Genomic DNA, 17116 nt, shown 5'->3' with positions numbered 1-17116 from the left:
AGGAGCACTGAGCTAAGGGTGTGAGGTGGGTCTGTTCAGAAGACAGTGACACGGCAGAGCTCTTCTCCCAAACAAAACTATGAGGCCCTCAGCTGAGCACTTCAGCAATAGCTTAACTGCTGATGAATTACATGAATTTTTCTTTTAGGAGAGGATGGAAGTAAAAAGAAAATAGAAATGAGGAGCTTAAAGAAGGCCAGAAAGCCCATTAGCACTTTTGACAGATCCAAAGATAACTCTGAAGCCACCAAAACGTGGCCTCAAGAGTCTGCCAAGAAGCTTCACGCTGGGTGGAAATATGTTACACAGCTTGCCGTCCAAATAGGGAGACACAGCGTCAGAGACAAATCCTGTGCCTTATTTTGGTGGAAGAAAAAAAAAAAATCACGAGAATACTTCTGTGGATGGGGAAGGAAATGTTTCTGAAATAAAAACACCACTTGACTCAGGCAAGCCCCTGACCCCAGTCAGGATCTGAGAGACTCAGGTGCTTGTTCCAAAAGCTGTGCACAGGTATGTTAAAAATATGTAACATTTAGCCAAATTCTCTCTAAACTGTCATGTACTTTTTTTGGTATTTCTCATCCCATCTGTGCTGATTACCAAGATATTTGTGTCTAAACAGAAGCTGTCTTTCTTATCTGCTTCCTCCCTGCCTCTTTCCTTCTGGGATGCCACCCGCTGGAGTGGCGGCACTGCCAAGGGCTCCCGCCCTGGGAACCTCGCTCGGCCGGGGAGCACCCGGGGCAGAAGGGGGCCCCAGAGCACTTGCAGTTCCCACCATGCTGGGGCTCTGGAGAAAACCCCTTGGAGACAGGGATCCCCTCCCGCTGCTGTGAAGCCACAGTTGCCTGAGCCGTGCCAAGTCCCAGTGTCTCAGACCTGCCCTGCCTCTGCCCATCACCAGGTCTTCACATTTGGGGTCTCCTCCTCCCAGAATGCTCTTCTCTACCTGAGGATGTCCAGACCCAGCTCCAGTGTCTCCTCCTCCTGGAAGGCTTCTTGGACTCCTCACTTGCCAAAGTCCTCTTTGTGTCTCCCATGGCAATATATCCCTATCGTATAATGGCACGGCTTTAAGTATGCTTCCCCACTAGACCCACCCCTTTGGGTAGGATTACATATCACACCATCTAGGAGTTTGAGGAAAGAATGAGTGAGTGGGTGAGGACTACTGCCCTGGGCTTTGCCAGAAGCTATGTGGACAGGAGTACAGCCTGGCAGAGGGACACTTCAGGACGAACACAGCATTTGACTTCAGAAAACAAGCCTCCAAGTTGGATGAGGTGGTCCATTACTTAGTATGGTGAAGGGCTCACAGAAGAAGTGACCGCGGGCACTGCACAGACTCAGGTAACTAGTGGGGGTGAGGGTGGAGGGCAAAGAAGTGGCTTTTTGAGGTATCTGTGAAAAATAGGTGGTTTGCTCATCAGAGAGCTGGTGAGCCAAGGGGACAGTCCTCAGAGACAGGCATTCGTTTCACAACCAGGTCAGCTGTATTTATTTCTCCGATGGGGAGGGCAGGAATGCGAAGAGAAGGCTTCCACAGCAAGCTGCTGTCGGCCAAGACTGTAGCCCGAACACGCTGTAAGTTTATAATCATAAAGACCGAGGTATGCCGTGCTCTCCCAGCACTTTGTCCTACCATCAGGCGATCAGCACACAGTCATTCAACTCCTCCTCTGAGCCTGGGCCATCCTGGAAGCTGGGCAGAGACAAACTAAAGGTGAGCTTTAGTTTCTGAGAGCTTCGTCTGGGAGTGGGAGGAGTATAAAACCCAGAAACCCAGTATGCGGAGCAGTGGGAAAGAGCCGGTTAAAATATTTAAGCAGCCGCCAGGCGTGGTGGCGCACGCTTGTAATCCCCGCGCTTGGGAGGCGGAGACAGGAGGATCACGCAGGTTCGAAGCCAGCCGTGCTGGCGTAAGAGACCCTGTTTCAAAAATATAAAATAGGTCTGGGAGTGTAGCCCGGAGGAAGAAGGGCTTCCAGGAACCCCAGTACCACACACACAAAAAAATAAAATAAAATAAAATATATAAGCAGCCAACTCAGAGAAAAGCTTCAGATATGCACAGGACCATTACCTAAACTACAATACAGAACGACACTTACTTACACTTGGAGAGGAGGAAGAAAAGTCTCAGTGACCCCGTACTTCAGGTCACTGTGCGTACACCTGCCTGTTTGCCCACACGGCTTTCAAGTTGAGAGTCCATCCATTAAATAGAAGATCACTCCTCCTAAGAAGCCATCATTCCTGCCAAACACGCTGTCACGGTCCCCAGTCCTCGGAGTGTCCTAGACTCTGTTACCACAGCTAACCGAGGTAACTACCCCTTCATTCCCTGCCAATTAATCCCGTAATTCACCTGCTGGGAAAGGGAGCCTATTCAGGACGGGTTCCCAGTTTCTGTGCTCAGAGAGTCTCCGCTTCCTTAGTGCCAGTATGTTTCTAGGCTTAAGGACATTTTTTTCCCCTACTCATGGAGTCAAAACATCATCTCAGTTACATGAACAACATTCGGCTACCCACCTGGCATTTACCTCCCACAGCTCCATGTAAGAGGCCAGCAGTGACACAAAACTGACCACACCCTGACTGGACAGGACTCAAATCCAGAGCTGACTGTGCACAGAGCAGCCTAGTGTCCAAAGAGACACACAAGCAAGCTCCGCAGACTCTCAGTTTCTATTTCTCATCTCTACAAAGAGATGCTGGTGAAGATCTCTTCACCTCTGTGGCTCTGAATCCAGACAAAGGGAGGGGAGCGGCACCAGGCACAATCCCAGAGCCCCAGGAGAGGCCTCACAATGGCCGCTCCTTCCTAGCTGCCCGCTGGCTCCTGCGGGCCAATCCCAGCGGCTGGGGACTTGAGGCTGTGCGATCCCCCCCGCCTGAGGTTGGGAGGCAGGCGGGGTGGGTGGGGTTGGAACGGGTCAGGACAGGAGGGGATAGAGTGCAGCTTAGAGAGAAAGCGTCTTAGGTTCAGTACCTTAGGGAAATGAGATAATCCTCAAACCAAAGAACCGACTCTAAGCTGGGTACTCCTTGGAGCCCTGGAAGCAGATGCTTGTCCGCCCGCTGTCTGTCATTCGATCAGTCTTTGTGACTCTACTTCACGCATGGTACAGAGGATGGCACCGAGATGGGCCTGGGGGAGGCTTCCTAGGCCAGAGGCTTGGTTTTGCCAATGAGTCTGAAATAAGTCTTGTCAAATTATTTTAACCTAAGGCTGTTGTTGTTTTTAAAGAGATGGGTTATCACTATGTTTCCCTGTCTGGCCCCCCCAAACCTGGGCACTGGAGGGAGCTTTTCACCTCTGATTCCTATATGGCTAGGACAACAGGCATGCACCTCTCCACTGGCTTTAATATTGTAAAAGTTTTAAGACCCTCAACTGATTTTTATTTTAAGAGAAAAATTTAGATTACCTTAGTGGTATGGGATTCTTAAAAGGAATTATAAACCACATGCCTATAACCCCAGTACTTAGGAGATTAAGACAGGAGGATCACAGGTTTGAGGCCAGCCTCAGCAATTTAGCAAGACCCTCAACAACTTAGTGAGACCCTATTTCAAAATAAAAAGATAAAAAGGTCTCAGGGTATGGCTTGGAGGTAGAATCCTGGATTCAATGCCCAGCGCCTAAAAAAGCGGGGATTATAAATTTGGATTCTAAAATAATCTTCCTGAGAAAGAATCCCACAAACTCACACAAGCAACCAATTCAGCGAAGTATATTACAGGAAAGAAAGCAGAGTTACCCAGAGGTCAGCTTTTATCCTTGTGTGAATGAGAAAACCATTAGAATAAACAATTAGCTGACAGCTCTTAAGAGCGACAATGGACTCCTCTATAATCTCAGCACTTGACAGTAGGCCTTCTACCACTATCTCAGCCTTGTTTATTTTTAAAGTCATGATGACTTCATAAATCTTTTCTATATCACGGCGCATCTTTTGACAAAGCGGCGTCTGGGCAATGTCGTATGCAACTGTCCATTCTGAACGCTTTCCTCGCATCATTAACCACTTGGTACGACACTGACCAGATAATGAAGACAGGTTTGTTTAGTATTCCAAATGCAGGACTGTATGATTATCCATTTGTCAAAAATAAGCTTTAAAACCTGGCTGCTACCGAATCCTGTATAGCGTCAGTTTACAATGTAATTATTACTATTTATCTGTCCATGATCTGTGACTCTTTCTAAAGCAGGTCAACTGTTTAAAATTTATAAAGATTTATGCTCATTTAATTATTGACTGCATAAAACTCACTCCTACATGTGTTACCCTGATAGACATAGAACACCCGCATGAGCAATTACGCCGTGATAGTTTTTCAGTGAAAAGGAAGGATATATTTTCACAAAGAAATTGTAGAAATAATGAGAATTAACTTCAACGGGGATCTGAAAGTGGAAAGAATTAAATTTCCACGTTTGCTTTTCATTAGTGTCTTGCAGACAAATTGGCCCAAAAGCCAAATAGAAGGAACTGTTTTTCCTCTGCCTCCTGGGGACGGCTGCACTGCTCATTCATTCATTCTTTCGATCAGTCATTAGTTCCATATATTTACATTTTGAGCTACTATAGTGTTCTAGGTGCGGTGCTCATTATGACAGTGCCGTGATGAAAGAAGCCACTGATCTCTGTCCTTACTGAAGGAGAAAGGATATTAAGCACACAGCCACACAGTTAAGTCCAGAAATCCACTTATGGCGAGTGATTTCTTAGGTGGCTCCAGGACCGCAAGGACTATCTCCAGGCTTGGATCAGACTGACCTCGGGCGAATCTCCCCTTGAGCATTTACTGGTTGAGCCCACTGCCGCGCTCCTCCTCTCCACAGCCATACCATCAGGCTGTCCTACAGATCCCATGACGTAACGCACAGTGCCTGATCTGACTGACAGCAGGCACTCAGTAGACACTAGGTCTTTCCTTTCTTTCTTACATTAACCCTTTTCTGAACTTGCCCAGAAGAATATGATTATGCGGTAATAAAATACTAGGTTCCATGATCCAAAGCCCACGTATCTTTTCTGTTGCTTATTCTCTTAGGTTTGCTATGTCCTTTTGATGAGATTATAAGTGTTTACAGAGCACCTCTTATATAAAAGGCACTGGAGTGGAGGTCTCCATTCACTATACAAATTGCACGCTTCAGAAGTTTTCGTGTCCAGGGGACCCGCTAAGAGCCTTTTGTGGTTCTGTGAAATGTATTCCCCATGAAAGGGAAAGTATTGGTCTTCCCACCCAGGACTGTCATCAAACACCTAAAAAAGACAAGCCCCCGTGGTCACGTTCCCCTGCCCTTAGCCACGCTCAGCTCTCCAGAGAGGTCAGGCTAGAATTCCCAGAAAGCTGAGGAAAGGAGAAAAAGGAAAGGGTCATTGAAAGCAGCATTTCTGTGGTCCCAGGTGCTGTCTCTGGAACGATACACTGAATACTGCATTTGCTCCCCAAGTTTTCCTCTATTAGGTAAGGACACATGGCTCCAAGAGGATCCGTAGGTAGCCCAAGGCCCTGGACTGGTGAAGCCCAGTGTCTGGCTGTCTCCAAAACTCATGTTCTTTCCACGACAGCAGACTATATCACATTAACAACCCCATAGTTATTGCTTGTTTCAATTTGCAATGCGGCAAGTTAGTCATTTTAAATTAATCCTTGAAAAATCACCAAGAGATTAAAATGCAAATTTCAACATGGCTAGAGCTCAATAGTGATTCTATGTCAAAAATCACACAAATTGGTCTTACAAAAGTTCAGCTTCTCCTTAGAGGAAAAGCTTTCCTGCTTGGTTTTATATTTCAAATGTATATAAAAAGTCACTTCTTTTTTTCCCTTATGAATATCACAAGTCAACTCTAGGGGGTAGGTGGGTACAATGAGAACAAAACCTTCCAAACCTGGGTTGCTGTACCCTGCTGACAGCAGACCTTGGGCTGGCGACCCAGGTCTGTTCTGAGAGCTCCAGGGTCTGTGTGTAAAATGGGGCTCACGTCCACCTCTCACAGAGTAGCTGTAAGGATTACAATGGAATGGTGTGTGTTAGGAGTCTGGCAGATTGGTATTACTATTCTGCTTAGAAACAAACAAGGCCACCCTTTTACTGGTTTGCAAAGAAGGATTTAGAAAACAATGGGTCATACAGGGAATTGGTTCATTAGTGGCAAAACCAGCAGAGGGAATGTAAATTTAAAAACTGGTGGGGGGAGGGGAGGTCCATACAGTACAATTAGGAATTTGAGGTGGGGCAATGAAGAAGATGGCTTTAAAAAATAATAAAAACAGCTTTTTTTTTTTTTTTTTTTTGGTGATACTGGGGTTCCTGGAAGCCCTTCTACCTCCGGGCTACACTCCCAGATCTATTTTTACATTTTTTATTTGGAAACAGGGTCTCCTAAACCAGCACGCGTGGCTGGCTTCGAACCTGTGCGATCCTCCTGTCTCTGCCTTCCAAGCGCAGGGATTACAAGCGTGTGCCACCATGCCCGGCTAAAAACAGCTTTTAAACACAATAATTACGATTTCAAAAATCAAGAAATAGCTGGGCATGGTGGCGTACGCTTGTAATCCCAGCATTTGGGAGTGAGACAGGAGGATTAGAGTTCGCAGCCAGCCTCAGCTACTTAGGCCCTTTGCAACTCAGTGAGACCCTGTTTCCAAATAAAAAAATATAAAATGGGTCTGGGAGTGTAGCCTGGAGGTAGAAGGGTTCCATCCCCAGTACTACCAAAAAAAAAAAAAAAAAAGAATAAAACATAGGGCAGGGGTTGTAGCTCGGAGGGAGAATGCCTCTAGGTTCCATCACCAGTACCGCAAAATAAAGAAACAAACAAATAAATAAATAATCAGAACTTTCAGGTACCCTACAGTTAAGTTCTTAAGAAAGTATTGGTTCTCGAAATAAAAATAAAAGAGATGAGCCTAACCTGGACAACGATTCTTATAACATTATTTATCATGGAGGAACACTGAGCGTTATCTAAATGTCTATTAGTAGAAAAGGCATAGTTAAAACACAGTAATGTATGGTGGATAAAAAATACATTTTTCTTTTCTCTCTCCTGATATCACCCTCCCATAAAAAGTCACAGGAAAAGAATGTTAAAAGGCATGAATCCCAAAGAACAGGATAAGAGACAATAATGAAAGAGGGATATCAAATTTTTAGAGGTCAAAAAGCAGATGTGACTAAAAAAGTATTTCTCAGCCTCCGGCTATTTGTCCCCTCGGGGGCATTTGGCAATGCCTGGAGATATTCGGGTTCCCACGGACACAGGCCGGTGAGTGTGTGTGGGTGCTACTATCCCACAGTGAGGAGAGTCCACGGAGCTGGTGTGGGCACAGGGAAGGCCCTCCTCCAGCTGAGAACAACTGGACAGGGAGGCTAAGGTGGGCGCACAGGGCAGTAGCAAGATGTTTATTTACTGTCAACTCATACCACGAAAAGGTGCGGGAAGTGGAGATACTCAGAATGGTGGAAGGAGAGGGGAAGGGATAAAAGAAAACAGGAGAAATTCAATCCCAGGATTCTCCTCTCCGCTCCCTCAGCTGGTCAGCTGGCCTCTGCACTCTCCAAGGGGAAAAAATGTTTACTATCTAGAGGAAATGAACCAGAAAGGCCTGGGGATGCCACGTAGAGGCCAGGTAGAGCTGAGGATGGGCAGTCAAACACTAAATAAAAAACAGGATTGAATGGAGGTTTATACCTCATAATGCATCACCCCACTCAACTTCCCGAACACTGGCAGTGGTGCATCCACTACCCCGGCAAGAGAAAACTGAAGTCAAAAGGAAGAGTTTCTGCTTCTGATTTCTTAAGAATCCACATGCCCCAAATAGTCACACCAGTTCTAGGCTTCAGAACCCATTCCCTCTAATAAAGCTAGGTACCAGGTACCATGCTTCCATCAGGAGTACAGAGTCTGGCTGGATGTTTAATGTCTCACTTTTAGGCATGAATGGACAATAATTTGCAGAAAGCCTCTATAATAAGAGACACAGAAGACCAAGAAGCCAGACACAGTGAGTAAGAAAATACAGAAGCGTAGGCACAGTGGCATGTGCTTGTAGTCCCATCACTGAAAAGATGAGTGGGAGAGCACTTGAGTTCATGTGCTTGAGACCAGCATGGTAACATAGTGAGACACTGTTTAAAAATAAACAAAAAAACAACAAAAAAGAAAGGAATGAACAATTTGTAAAATCTAGCAATATGAGTTTCAGAAAAAATATTAACATTTGATGACCAAAATAAGAAATTCAAAAAGATGAAACATTTTTTGAAGAAAGTAAAAGACTAAAGAGAGAGGCATGAAAAAGAGGGGGAGGGAGGAAGATTAGAGGGTCAATACAGAAGATTTAAATTCTACTACAGAAGAGAAAGAGGAATAAAGTTTTTTTTTTCATAGAAATAGTTTGAGAAAATTTATAAGCTCTGAAAAACATTGAGTTTCTATACAGAATGGGATAATCAAATATCCAGTGAATTGGATGAAAATGGATTCATGAAGAAACATCACTAAGCAATTTTTAGATACTAGAAGAAGAGAATGGATCATTAAAAAATCAAAACTACCTTAAGATTTCATCTTAACCCAACTAGAATGGCAACCATTCAAAACACAAACAACAACAAATGCTGGCGAGGATGTGGAGAAGTAGGAACTCTAAAATATTGTTGGTGTGACTGCAAATTGGTGCAACCACTTTGGGAAACAGTATAGAGGATCCTCAGAAGAATGGGAACAAATCTACCATTTGACCCAGCAATGCCACTTCTGGGTATCTACCCAAAAGAAAAGAAACCAAACTACCAAAGTAATGCATGTGTATCTATGTTCATAGCTGCACAATTCACCATAGCCAAACTATGGAAGCAGCCAAGATGTCCATCAACAGATGAACGGATTACAAAACTGTGGGATATGTACACAATGAGATTTTACTCAGCCATCAAAAAATACAATTGCAGTATTTACAGGGAAATGAATAAAACTGGAGGACATTATGCTAAGCGAGATTAGTCAGTCGCAAAAAGTAAGAAATTGGGAGCTTTCCCTAATATGTGAAAGCTAAGGTGAAAGGGGTCATAGGAGGAACTCCAGGTGAAAAAGGAGATCCCATAGAGGAGCAAATAAGGCAACTTAACTGTGGAGATGGGAGGGGGAAGAAGGAAGCTCTTTAAAGCACACGAGGTACTTATTCATACCGTAGTCAACCACTAAGCCAAGCATGGGAGGAAGGGATGGGGAGGGAGAAGGGTGGGAACTGGGTGGGGGCTGGCTGGGTGATGTGCATTTATGTCTACACAAGATTTTTACCCCATTATGATGTATAGATACAATTCACCAATAAAAATTTTTTTTAAAAATTAAAAAGAGATAAAATTATTGACAGGGCCAGGTGTGGTGAAGCACATCTGAAATTCTAGTACTTGGGAGGCTGAGGCAGGAGAATTGCAGGTTTGAGACCAGCCTCGGCAACATCACAAGACCCTATTTTAAAATTTAAAAAATAAAATAAAAAAGGCTGGAAGTGTAGAACAGAGGTAATACGTCCCTGGGTTCAATCCCAGTACCATAACATACACACACACACACACACACACACACACACACACACACACACACACTAGAATGGCTAAGTTGCAGTAGTAAAGCTAGAAATCAGTAAGCAACTCCTTCACAATTCTAAAGGAGATTTCCAAATGAAAACCCCACACTTGTCAAACTATCTGGACTAGAATTAAGTCATTTCCAATAATGCAAGTTTTAAAAAATGTTACCTCCAACACAATATTTTCTCAGGAACCTATGAAGAATATTTCAACAAAATGAGAGAATAGAATCAATCAAAGACGAGTAAGACGCAAAACCCAAGAACTCTTACAGAACAAAAAGTTGTACCAGAAGGGAAATGTAGCCCTAATCTACTACCTGCTTCCGCATGTTCACTAAAGTGTAAATATTAACTACTGACTTATGTAAAACTCTTCCAAAGATAGGGGAAGAATGAAAGAGGAGAAATAATGAGTGAGAGAAGTCATTTTGTGGCTATGTGTTTCTAGGGAGGGTAATCAGACCTCAGGCCACAGGTAAAAGACCTCAGCTCTCATCTTCCGTAAGGATATCAATAGGTATCCCACAAAACAGTAAAGTATTAAGGCATGGCAATAAGAACACATTAAAAATATGAAGAGCCGGGCGTGGTGGCGCACGCTTGTAATCCCCGCGCTTGGGAGGCTGAGACAGGAGGATCGCACGGGTTCGAAGCCAGCCTCAGCTACTTAGTGAGGCTCTCAGCAACTTAGTGAGACCCCGTTTCACAATAAAATATAAAGTAGGTCAGGGGCGTAGCCCAGAGGTAGAGGCCCCTGAGTTCCATCCCTAGGACCACACACACACACACACAAAAAAAAAATATATGAAGAAAAATACTACAATTATTAGTATTTAAGTGACTGCCTCTTTGGTGTTAGCAGTATGGAGAAATTGCAAACTACTGATTTTCATAAACTACTATGCGGTACTGCATGATTTTGTTAAGCCATTAGCGTGCATTACTTTTTTTTTTTTTTTGGTGGTACTGGGGGTAGAACCTAGGGGCTTTCTACCTCTGGGCTATACTCCCAGACCTATTTTATACTTTATTTGGAAACAGGGTCTCATTAGGTTGCTGAGAGCCTCACTCAGTAGCTGAGGCTGGCTTCAGATAGATACTGTGCGATGCTCCTGAATCAGCCTCCCGAGCGTGGGGATTGCAAGTGTGCGCCACCACGCCTGGCAGCATGCATTGCTTTCATAAAAATAAAAATACTGTTAAATAAAAATATTCCTAGGGTTGGGGGTATAATTGAGTGGTAGAGTACTTGCCTAGCATGTATGAAGCCCTCAGTTCAAGTGCCAATGAAAAAGTATTAAAAGGGATGGAAAAGTTAGATGAAGAGCTTTGTAGAATATATTAAACAAAAAATGTGAGGGCGAAACAATATGAATACCATCACATTTATGCTTTAACAATACCTACAATACACACAGATACTCACTATGTAATAGTGCACATTCATAGAGGAAGGTCTGGAAGAACGCTCAGTATACTCTGGAGGGAGAACTGAATCTGAGAGAGAGGATGGTGGTAGTGGGAGCTTTTTATTTTTTATTTTTAATATGTACTGCCATATAAATTTTTCAAAATAAAGATTTTTGTAAAGAATTTTAATACAGGTAAATGTTTAAAATATCAGTATATTACAATAAAAAGCAGCTAAAAAGGTATATATTTGGTATGATCCCCATAGTGTACTTTTAAAATAAGGTTTCTAAACAATTTTAGAATTTTAAAAATTTTTTATTTTTTATTTTTGGTACTGGGAATTGAACCCAGGGACATCCTACCTCAGAGCTACATTCCCAGCCCCATTTTTATTTTTATTTTTAAACAGGGTCTGTCTTGAATGATGAGAGTCTCACTTCTTGCTGAGGCTGTCCTTAAACCTGGTTTCCTCCTGCCTCAGCATCCCAAGTACTGGGACTACAGATCGGAGCCACCACACTGGGCTCTAAATTTTTCCCCCAATACTGCCAAAAAAAAAGAAGGAGGAGGAGGAGGAGGAGGAGGAGGAGGGGGGGGGGCACCCATTTGTCACAAACAAAATATTATCCAATCTCAAGCAGTAGAAATAAACTGTTCTAAATAAAATAGAAGCAGGAATCTAGTCTTCTCATCAGTCAGCCATCTGTCTCCCTTAGCCAGAGGTCTCAAAGCCTCTTTAGGGTTTCAGGAAGTGTAGTTTGAAAACTACTACTTTCAAAAACAGGAAGGTATAACTTGGAAAATGACATTCTCTGAGATGTGAAATTCTGAATGCTTGCTTTTGCTTTTCTATGATACACATACGTATGTTTTCTACAAAGCAGAATGATTGAAGTAATAATGATCAGTTCCTTGAATGGGTCCATACAACCACCTGACCCTGATATATTAACAAGGGAAGCCGACAGAGTTTTATTAACTTTCCAAGTTGCTATCCTGTATTTGTACATCTTAGGTTGACTTTAGTCATTTATTTTTTCTGGGAAGTTTTCTGTTTTTACTATTTTCAAATTTATTATGTTTAAGGTTATTTTATTCTTTTAAAGATTCAGTTGTTAAAGTCATTTTATTTTTTGTGGTACTAAGGACCGGACCCAGGGGAATTCTCCCTCTGAGAAACACCGCCAGCCCTTTTTATTTTGTTTTGAAACAGTCTTGTTAGGTTGTTGAGAGTCTCGCTAAATTGCTGAGGATATTCTGGAATCTATGATCCGCTAGTCACAGCCTCCCAAGTACTGTATTACAGGTGTATATAACCACGCTTGGGTGATTTTTAAAGTCTTGACTTTCTATTTTAACAATATATTCTAATAAATCAAATTATATCTTGTCCTAGTTTTGACTTTTTTATTGCTATTCTTTTTCTAACTTCAATTAAAATCCAAGTTCATTATTTTTATGAAACCATTCAAAGCTATAAATTTCGCCCCCGAGTATGGTTTTGGCTATATCTGTTAGGTATTTGTTGTTTAATGTTCTCATTGTCATTTATTTCTCAACAGTGTCCAATTTCAATTCTTTTAACCTTCTTAACCCAACTGCTGTTTTAAGTTTCTAGTTTTAATTTCTGGTTTAATATTATGGCAATAGTATATAGTGACCCATAAGAGTTTAACTTATTTTACTTTGAAAATTTATAGTGATCTGGTAAATAATTAAATTTTATAAATGTACTATGGCAATAAAACTGAAAATAAACTTTTCAAAAGGAGAAATACAATTGCTTAATACATGAAAAATGTTCAACATCACTAGTAATTGGGGAAATGTAAATCAAAACTACACTGAGGTTACAACTAATTCCACTAGAACGGCAGTCATCAAGAATACAAACAATAACAAATGCTGGCAAGGATGTGGGGAAAGAACTCGTATACACTATTGGTAGAGTTGTTAACCAGTACAACTGGCATGGAGCAGTTAGGAGGCACTTCAAAGAACTAGAAATGGCTGGGGGTGGTGGCATCCACTTATAATCCCCGCAGGGAGGCTCAGCCAGGAGGATCCAGGTTCGTGGATCCAGGTTCATCTACTTAGTGAGGCCCTCCGCAACTTAGTGAGACCCTGTTTCAAAAATAAAGACTAAAAAATAGGGTTAGAGCTGTAGTTCAGAGGTTGAATGTCCCTGGGTTCAATTCCCAGTATCACTAAAAACAAAAACAAAACCATGAAACAAAACCAGTAAGAGAAAAATCATATGACTCAAAGATACCTCAATATCTTTCCAAAAGAATTAAAGACTGAGTACTACAGTGATAAATGTATACCCACGTTTATAGAAGCACGATTCACAATGGCCAAGTTATGGCACACCCAGGTACCCGCTGACAGATAAACGGATGAGAAGCATGTGGTATATGCGCACAGTGGAACTCTACGTAGCCATAAAGAACAACAAAATCGTGTCACTTGCAGGAAAAACGGATACAACTAGAGAATATTATGCTAAGTGAGATTAGCTAGTGCCAGGCTTTGTCTTCTGTAACGTGTGCAAGCTAGAGAGGAAACAGGAAACACAAGGGATTCAAATGACAGACAGAAAAACCTGTAACAGTGAAAGGGGAAGGGGGAGGAAGTTTAGACGGAGAGAGGGGAGACCGAGGAAGGGAAAAGTTCAAATGATACTGTGGCAATATATGAAGGCATTCCCACCAACTGCACTGACGTGTACGGGAGGCAGGGGGAGAGAGCAGGGTAGGGTGTAGAGGCGAATATACCAAGGGCTGCGTTCATGTATACTTGTATCAAACTGAACCTTACTATAGTGTATAATTGCTATGCACTATCAAAATGATAAAGAAAAAAATGTCCCATGCAATTTGAAAATACCCTTTACTAGCCCTTTGTTACTTGTTCTTTAATGATCTTTGCTGCTGTATCTGTACTTCCTGCAGGAAGGTTTTTTTTCTTGGTTCCTCCATTGTCTATATATAAATTGACTGTGAAGTATCAGTGATCACATCCTGTATATCACAGATATTCCTATTCTGGCTCATAATGGATTCCTCTGCCAGTCTGGGAACACTTTCTTCTTGATTTTATACTTTAAAAAAATCATTTCAGCTGGGCGTGGTGGCACACACTAGTAATCCCAGCATTTGGGAGGCTGAGTCAGGAGGATCACGGTTAGAGGACAGCCTCAGCTACTTAGTGAGGCTCTTTGCAACTCAGAGACCTTGTTTCAAAATAAAGAATAAAAAAATAGGGCTGGGTATAGTTCAGAGGTAGAACGCCCCTGGGTTCCATTTCCAGTATCGCAAAAAAAAAAAAAAAAAAAAAAAAAAGTCATTTCAATAGAATTATCTAGAGGTAAAAGACATGGCTCTAAGTAGAGGATATTCTGATTCTACCACTTCTTTATAATAAGTCCTTCAGTTTCTTCATTTTATAAAATGAGAATAATTATTATAATTGCTACCTAAGCTTGGCAAGAGAGGTAAATAAGAAAATATAAAATCCAACATCCATTTATGATAAAAGCATTGCAGAGAATCAGAATAGAAGGAATATATCTCAACATCATTAAGGCAATCTACAATTAGCCCACTTTAAAGTACTTTTAAAAATTTTTTAAATTTGTTTTTATTTTTTAATTTATTTTTATTGGTGCATTGTAATCATACGTCACATTGGAATACAAGACTTGAGATGATATACAAGCACACATCACCAATCAGCCCTCATCCAGTCCCCATCCCACTCCCTCCCTCTCCCTCGATCCCATGCTTGTTTGGTGATTAACTTTGATACATATGTTTATGTACCTCCTGCTTTTTAAAGAGGCTCCATCCTCCCCTATTCCATACCCTCTGATTGGTCACCTTAATTGCTTCACTATAGGGCCCTTTCTATAGCTTGACCACTTCCTGTTGCCCCTTTCCTCCTAGTTATTGCTGATTAGGGGAAGCATCTGGTTTTAATTTTCTGTGACATTTCTCTGTGCATGCTGCGTTGAAAATACCGATCCCACTCTTGACGGCCCCAGTAGTGGCCTGGCTACCCGGTGGACTGATCCAGACCTCGCTGGCTCAAGCAGCGGCCTTGCCTCATGGGAGGCCCCGATTCTGGTCTCGCTGGCCCCCACACCAGCCTAACCCCTCAGCCGGCTCCAATCCCGGCCTCGGAGGCCCCAGCACCGGCCTTCCTCACGGTAGGCTCTGATGCTAGCCGATGGCCCCGGCATCGGCCTAACCGCTCCGATCCAGGCTTCGGAGGCCTCAGTAGCGGCCTTGCTTCACGAAAGGCTCTGATGCCAGCCACTGGCCCTGGCACTGGCCTAATGCCTCGGCAGGCTCCGATCCCGGCCTCCGAGACCCCAGCACCGGCCTTGCCTCATGGCAGGCTCCGATGCCGACCTCACTGGCCCCAGCACCGGCCTAACCCCTCAGCAGGCTCCGATCCCGGCCTTGGAGGCCTCAATAGCGGCCTTGCCTCATGGAAGGCTCCGATGCCGGCCGCTGGCCCCGGCACCAGCCTAACCCCTTGGCAGGCTCCGACCCCAGTCTCGGAGGCCTCAATAACGGCCTTGCCTCACGGAAGGCTCCGATACCGGCCGCTGGTCCCAGCACTGGCCTAACCCCTCGGCAGACTCCAATCCCGGCCTTGGAGGCCCCGGCACTGGCCTTGCCTCACGGCAGGCTCCAATGCAGGCCGCTGGTCCCGGCACCGGCCTAACCCGTCGGCAGGCTCCAATCCCGGCCTCGGAGGCCCCAGCACCAGCCTTGCCTCACGGCAGACTCCAATGCCGGCCTCGCTAGCTCCAGCACCGGCCTAACCCCTCGGTAGGCTCTGATGCCAGCCTCAGAGGCCTCAATAGCAGCCTTGCCTCATGGAAGGCTCCAATGCTGGCCGCTGGCCCCGGCACTGGCCTAACCCCTCAGTAGGCTCTGATCCCGGCCCTGGAGGCCCCAGCACCAGCCTTGCCTCATGGCAGGCTCTGATCCCGGCCACGCTGGCCCTGGCACCGGCCTGACCCCTCGGCAGGCTCCGATCTCGGCCTCGGAGACCTCAATAGCGGCCTTGCTTCACAATAAGCCCACTTTAAAAAGCCATAAAATATACTCTCAGAAAAGAATTGTGAGTGATGATTCAGATATCTGTACACTAATGTTTAAAGTAGTATTATACACAAAGCCAAACAGTGTAAACAACCCAGTGTCCATTGACAGATAAATAGATAAACAAAATCTAGGTCTATACATACAATGAAATACTACTCAGCCTTACAAGGGAAAGATATCCTGAAATATGCTATAACATGGATGAATTTTGAAGATATTAAGTGAAACAAGACAGGCACAAAAGGCAAACTTAAGATTCACTTATATGAGGTACTTGGGAGCAGTAAAATGAGATAGAAAGGAGAATGACAGCTGCCATGGTCTGCGGGAGGAGGGGAATGGGAGGTTGTTCACTGGGCTTTATTTCTGCAAGATAAAAAGATTTCTGGAGCTTGAATGCACAATATGAATATACCTAAGATTTCTTTTGTGTGTGTGTGTGTGTGTGTGGTACTGGGGTTCCTGGAAGCCCTTCTACCTCCGGGCTACACTCCCAGACCTATTTTTTAAACTTTTTTATGTGGAAACAGGGTCTCTTAAGCCAGCGAGGCTGGCTCCGAACCAGCGAGATCCTCCTGTCTCCGCCTCCCAAGCAGGGGGATTACAAGCGTGCGCTACCACGCCCGGCATATACCTAAGATTTCTTAAAGTGGTTCAAACAGTAAATGTTAAGTGATACATTTTATGTTATATGCATTTTACCATACTTTTAAAAAAAGTAACTGAGTGCCCCAGTGGCAGGTATTCTGTATTTGATTTGGCACAGTACTATTTAGAATCATAGTAAAACAGTGAAAACATGCCAGAAGGCTGGACATGTCATTCAGCTGTTCAGAGTGCACACATGGGCCTGGTGTCCCTCACACCTCAGTCCACTCCCTACGTCCTCAGGAGGTGAGGCTGGGGGCCCTCACACTTCACCCACTAACACTTAATTCTCTGAAAAGTGA

The 17116-nt window shown here is 43.7% G+C and overlaps 1 protein-coding gene across 5 annotated transcripts in view; it reads right to left on the bottom strand.

Moving 5' to 3' along the window:
• The window catches only part of DENND1A (DENN domain containing 1A), a gene marked incomplete at both ends in the record, with an annotated part of 564729 nt that overhangs the window by 258865 nt on the left and 288748 nt on the right, over nt 1-17116 (bottom strand). The gene's annotated exons all lie outside the window — the stretch shown is intronic.

This window comes from Muscardinus avellanarius, assembly GCF_963383645.1.
Source record: "Muscardinus avellanarius genome assembly, chromosome: 13".
NCBI lineage: Eukaryota > Metazoa > Chordata > Mammalia > Rodentia > Gliridae > Muscardinus > Muscardinus avellanarius.
The sequence above is the reverse complement of the archived record's forward strand: the minus strand, read 5'-3'. Positions and strand labels throughout refer to the sequence as shown.